Source organism: Lathyrus oleraceus, chromosome 4, assembly GCF_024323335.1.
Source record: "Lathyrus oleraceus cultivar Zhongwan6 chromosome 4, CAAS_Psat_ZW6_1.0, whole genome shotgun sequence".
Taxonomy (NCBI): domain Eukaryota; kingdom Viridiplantae; phylum Streptophyta; class Magnoliopsida; order Fabales; family Fabaceae; genus Lathyrus; species Lathyrus oleraceus.
In genome coordinates, this window is record NC_066582.1 from 177,269,218 (window position 1) to 177,275,452 (window position 6,235).

The window sequence follows — 6,235 nt, forward strand, 5'->3', positions numbered from 1 at the left end:
CGATTTAGATCTGATGACACACGCTACACTCAAGTTAAACGTGAAGCATGGTGCATTAAAACAAGTAATTAAAACGGATGATCAAGATTAGATCGTGGGAGCAAGATCCAAAGGCCCTGGTTAACACACATGGTGGTGGTGGTGGAAATCACCGTCTTCTCCGGCCAACCACACAAACTCTGGCCAGAATTGTAGAAAAATAAATCTAAATAAAAATGGAAAACAAGGACATGGAAATGAAGCTCGTGTGATGAAGATCATCACTGTACCAATGGATTTCTTTCAATCTTCCTATATTGAGAGAAATATGAAGGATAAAATCATGGTGTCCACACGGAATATTCATGAAATGGAAAATTGAATGCATCAAAAGCTTGTCTCAAGTATGAGGACTTCAGAGAACCACCAAAACACAAGAAAGCTACAATGAATTAGGAGTTTCAGATCCAAAAAGTTTGAGTATATACCTTCAAATTTGTGAGCTTCTGGCCACGAATTCTTCACACTTCTTTCTCCTCTTTGATCTCTGAATGTATGGAAGATGATTGGCTAAGGAATCTGGCTTTAAAACTCAGCTAATGTTACTGAATTTCAAGCTCGGAAATCTGAAAAATTATGAGTGATTCCTTTGGTGAGGGTTATGGTTTCAGTGCAGCAGCATATGGGATCTCCAAAAGGTTGTGGAATGAAGCTCATGAGGCCTTTATTTATAGTTGAATGTAGCTGAGTTCACACTTTGATCATGTGAATGGGATTTGAAAATTTGATTGCATGGGCCTTTGTGGACGTGTGAGAGGCCCATGGATGGTTGAAGAAGCTTGATGAGGTCATGTGAAAGGCATTTGGTCAGGCACATTGGATGGTAAATGCTTGCAATTCAAGTTTCAACATAAAATATCAAGAATGCACCTAAATGAAAATAAATTTGAATCTCCCAAATCGTAGACCCCAAGGACTATTGTGAGTAATGGTAGGAAAGCTCTTGAAATAAGAAACAAAAGTCATGTTGGGAAAAAAATCATTTGACATGTGAAAATTGATCAAAACTGGCTTGGAAATTCCAAGTGTAAAACATATTCAAATCACTTTGAAAAAATCACCCAAAAGTAAGCTTGGTTAAACCCCTTTATCCTCATGATTCAAGCTTCAAATGAGAAAATATCCAACATAAATGTTGTATATCTTTTTAATATGGTAAATCTAGACTCAAATTTTGCATCATTTGGATTTTCTATTACCATGTTATGGGCATTTGAAGTTGGGTACTTTTTCAAATTCAATGAATTAGGTCCAAGATGACCTATAATTTTTTGCAATATCACATGTATTTCTTTTAGGATTAAAAAATTTTTTCCAACATAAAATTTGAATTAGCATCTCAAGATTTCCAATGCCTTTGGTCTCACCTCAAAATCATAAAAGTTAAGGAAGTTATGCCCTTGGTAAGTTGACCCAAAATTAGGGTTTCAGTCAAAATGACCTATAATGTTTTGAAATGAATGATGACCTTCCAAGCTTCAAATGGATTTTTTATGAACATGAAAGTTGTTCATATGGTTCTTAGGAACATTGTTTCGTTTGAGGTCATCTTCATTTGAAAATCACATTAAAAATTATATCTTATTGAATCTCAGCTTAGTCAGATGACTTGACTAGTCAACTTCTCAAAGTCAAACTTCCAATCTTGATGAATAAATGATTGAGGGGCCTCAAATAGGATCATATATGCATAAAATGATAAATTAAAGAACTTCCCTTGATTAAATTTGATCAGAGGTTGAGATTGCTTCATGGGCAAGGCACAGTCAACGCACAGTGAAATTAGGGTTTCCTTGGGAAACACCCTTCAAGACCTTTGGGTTATCTTGATAAAATTGGCAAATTGAGATACTTGGGAGACATATATGATGATTAGGAACTTTGTGGACCATTGTCATGCTTTTTCTCTTCTTCATCTAGCCATTGCGTTGGACTTAGGAGCCTCCTAGGAGCATTGTGGAGCACATGATTACTTCAACTTCAAAACAAAAAGAGTTAGTGACATATTTTTGTGCTTTTGGTTAGTAATCAAATAATAAAAGCAATAATATACAATACAAGCATGCTTGGTGGTCTCAAAACACTCAAACAAGTCCCAACCCTAGGGTTAAGGAGCCAAACATGCTGTGATCCTTGAGGCAATGCACTTGTGCAATAACATGATGCCATGAGGGATCTTAGGGTTAAAATTAGGGTCTTACAGTTAGCCACAATATGATCGAACTGATCTACTGTTACATCATGTTCCACATAAGCTTGTTGTAATACCTTTTGCAATGCTTCTCTGTGTGCTTCAGAATTCATGAGCAGAGACAACACTAAAATCTTGGATGGAGTTTGGAGCAGCTGCTCCACCACATTAATATCACTCTTCTTGATTAAACGAAGAACCTCATCATCATTATTAGGCTTCAAACTGTAGGATTCACCAGACTGACATCTTGGAGCACTAACCGGATCTACTTTAGGCACTTCAACCTTCTTACTGACATCCTCTACATTCTTTAGGAACACCGACCCAAAAATACGACCACTACGGGTCACCTTTGTAACATCAGCAATGCTCATAATAGAATAGGTCGTAGGCAATGGAACCTCTTGACCATTCTCTGACATAGTAGCATTATACTGGTATGGAACATCTCTATCGGATGTATACGAGACTGGGCCCACTAACCGTATTACCAACGGCAATACCGATCTGTTAATGTTGTTACTGCTGCTACTATCAAACTGGATTACTACCCTCTTCGGGGTCTTGAACACAAGAACTATAACATTCACATCGTCACCTAAGTGATGGGACTGTAAAATCTGGATCATACCTTCATCCATCACCCTTTGGATGTCCCTCTTCACAATTACACAACCTGAGGGATTCACACTACAAATTGCATAACCATCATGGTCGTGCACACAATCTCTTACCGTACAGATATCCTTATGCATCGTCACCAAGGACCTTCTAATGAAACGGACATCATATATATTGAACTCCCCAGGACAACCATCTACCATGTTGATAGAGGAATTACCATGAGCAGGTAATGGGTTTGCTTTCACATTAGGCGCACGGTCCTCAAAGGACACCATCCCACTCTTTACCAACTTGTGGACTTCATATTTCAGGGGGTAGCAATTCTCAATATCATGACCAAGAGCTCCTTGGTGAAAGGCACAGCGGAGTTCTGGCTTATACCACCATGGAAGTGGTTCTAGAATTTGCAGCGGATTTCTTGGTTGAAGCAGGTTCTTGAGAACCAACGATGGGTACAATTCAGCATTAGACATAGGAATAGGGTCAAAAGAGACCTTCTTCCTCTCGAAATTGTGTTGTTGTTGATTATTGTTGGTATTGTTGTTGTTGTAGTTGTTTGTTCTTTGATGTGGCAGTTGTTGACATTGTTTTTGAACTGACATTGATTGATTATTGGAAAATACTGGAATAATAGATGATACTTGATGATGGTGTTGATGGGGTTGTGGACTCCTTCTGACATGAGGCCTCCTCTGCCTCCCAACGGATACTGCATTAGTCTCGCCTTCTTTCTTTCTGGAGAACCGACTACCATATTTCTTGCTCGAAGATACCTCCTCTTTAGACAACCTTCCTTCTTAGACACCTTCTTCTAATCTCATCCCCACATTTACCATTTCGGTAAATTCACTTGGGGAACTAGCAATCATTCGCTCATAGTAAAACGAGCTCAGGGTTTTGAGAGAAATCTTGGTCATCTCCTTTTCTTCCAAAGAAGGGTTGATCTGAGCAGCCAACTCTCTCCATCTCTGAGCGTACTTTTTGAATGTCTCCTTATCCTTCTGAGACATCGACCTCAACTGGTTCCTATCCGGCACCATATCCATATTGTATTTGTAATGTTTCACAAATGCTACACTCGAATCATTGAACATGCGGATACTCGCACTATCCAAACCCATGTACCACCTCAGAGCGGCACCAGTCAAACTATCTTGAAAGTAATGAATTAGTAACTGATCATTATTAGTTTGTGTCGACATCTTTCTAGCATACATGACGAGATGGCTGAGCGGACACATGTTTCCCTTATACTTTTCAAATTCAAGGACTTTGAACTTCATCGGGATTTTGACATTGGGAACTAAGCAAAGTTCCGCAACACTCTTACCAAAAAAATCTTTTCCCCTCAAGTTCTTCAACTCCTTTCGCAACTCAAGGAATTGGTCTTTCATTTCATCCATCTTCTCATAAACATCCGGACCCTCAGACAACTCGAAATGGTAGATGGTGTCCTCAACACGAGGTAGAGTGTGAACAACCGGTGGAGGCATAGACATGACCGGGCTAGATGCCGACATGGAAGCAAAGTAGGCGCAAAACCCTCGGGCACAAATTTTGGAGGCATTCCCCACGGGAATCAGGCATGCATGGTAGCAGAAAGCTGAGTAGCAGCAGCAGGAATAGTTGAGGTAGCAACCTCTGATATGACAGTCCTTTGAGGAGGAGGACTTGCAGGCGTTGGAGAAGATTGGCTCTGAGCAGCTAGAACCGACTCCATCATGGCAATCGGGCGGGAGATCTCCTCCTTCAGTTCTCTGTTCTCTTGTTCCAAGTGTTCCATGATTTTCAGATGATTGGCGCGGGTATTTTATCGATGAGTTGGCTTAGTTGAAGCACAAAAGAATAACCAATGAGACATCTAGCGGAAGAAAAAACCTGCTATGCAAATGATGCATGAAATGAAATGCTTTTGATTTTTATTTTCAAGGAACTTACTATTTTATTTGAAAATATATAATAATAATAATTCCAATAGTTTGATTGTCCATAAAAGTCTCTTTTATTTATATAATTAGAAGGATTACGCAGAGTACAATTTCAGAAACCAAAATACAAATACAAGAGAGAAGGAGACTAGTCATCCTAAGGATCCACTAACAACAATGTCAGATGATCGGACCGCGGGCACGTACTTCCTTCGGATGCGTCGAATCTCAAACTCAAAAGAAGTCTTCATCCGAGCCTTCTCAAGGACAAGCTGATCAACAATCTTCTTCCAAGCAACAAAAGACTGAGGCATACTAGAGGAAGATGAAACCTCTAGTTCTCTCTGTCTCTTCGTTGCTCGGTCTTCAAGAAGCTCAATAAGTGCATCCTTATCCTTAGACTCAAGTTGCAACTCTTCGTGCTTTCGGCTCAAAGCATGGAACCGCTCTTCCCACATATTCTTTTCTTGCTTCATCTTGGCGAGTGCGTCTTCCAACTCCTCTACATCTTGATTAGGGAGATTTAATGGCTCAACCACAACCATAGACATAGGTCTCTCCCAAACATAAGGCATATTCAACTCCAAAGCTCTCTTCTTCTCCCAAAGAGTGTAAGCTTCTAAAGCTATATAGTTACATGGACCAAGCTCGGATCTTCCTTTCCTATGCACATTATGCCAAGCATGAATCATCTTCTGCTTCAAATGTTGGGGATATTTACCATCTTGATAGAAAAGACCTTTTAACTGAGTGTTATTAGGTTTGTCTCTCAAGGGGAACCCAAGTTGACGACGAGCCAAAGCAGGGTTGTGGTTGTCCCCCCTTGTGTACCAATGAGAGGCATATTAGAGAATTGACCACAACTATCAATAATATCCAAGGTACTCAATGAAGAATCATATCAAACTATATCATCATTAGTGAGAGACATAAGTCTTTGAGACCACTATAGACATTATTTATTCTCCATAAAAGCAGGCGTCTGAGGCAAGTGCGAAATAAACCACTTGTACAGAAGAGAAACACAACACACAATGGTTCCACCACCTTTAGAATTCCTCAAATTCAAAGAGAAGTACATATCTCCTGACAGAGTAGGCACATGATTCCCAATCAATAAAGTTCTAATGGCGTTAACATCAACGAAACCGTCAATGTTAGGGAACAAAGCCAAACCATAGATGAGCAATACAAAGATAGCTTCAAAAGCATCCACACTACAAGCTTGAGCAAAGGCAGTAGCTTCCCTAATAAGGAATTCAGAAGTCAACCCAAACATTCCTCCTTTCTTTACCCAATGAGACTCAATCTCATACTTCTTCAGATGAAGAGCTTCGGCTATAAGATGAGATTTGGGAATCTCTTCCAATCCACTAAAAGGCACTTTGTTAAAAACAGTTATTGCCAAGAGATGGGCATACTCCTCCAAAATAGGCACAAGCCGATAATC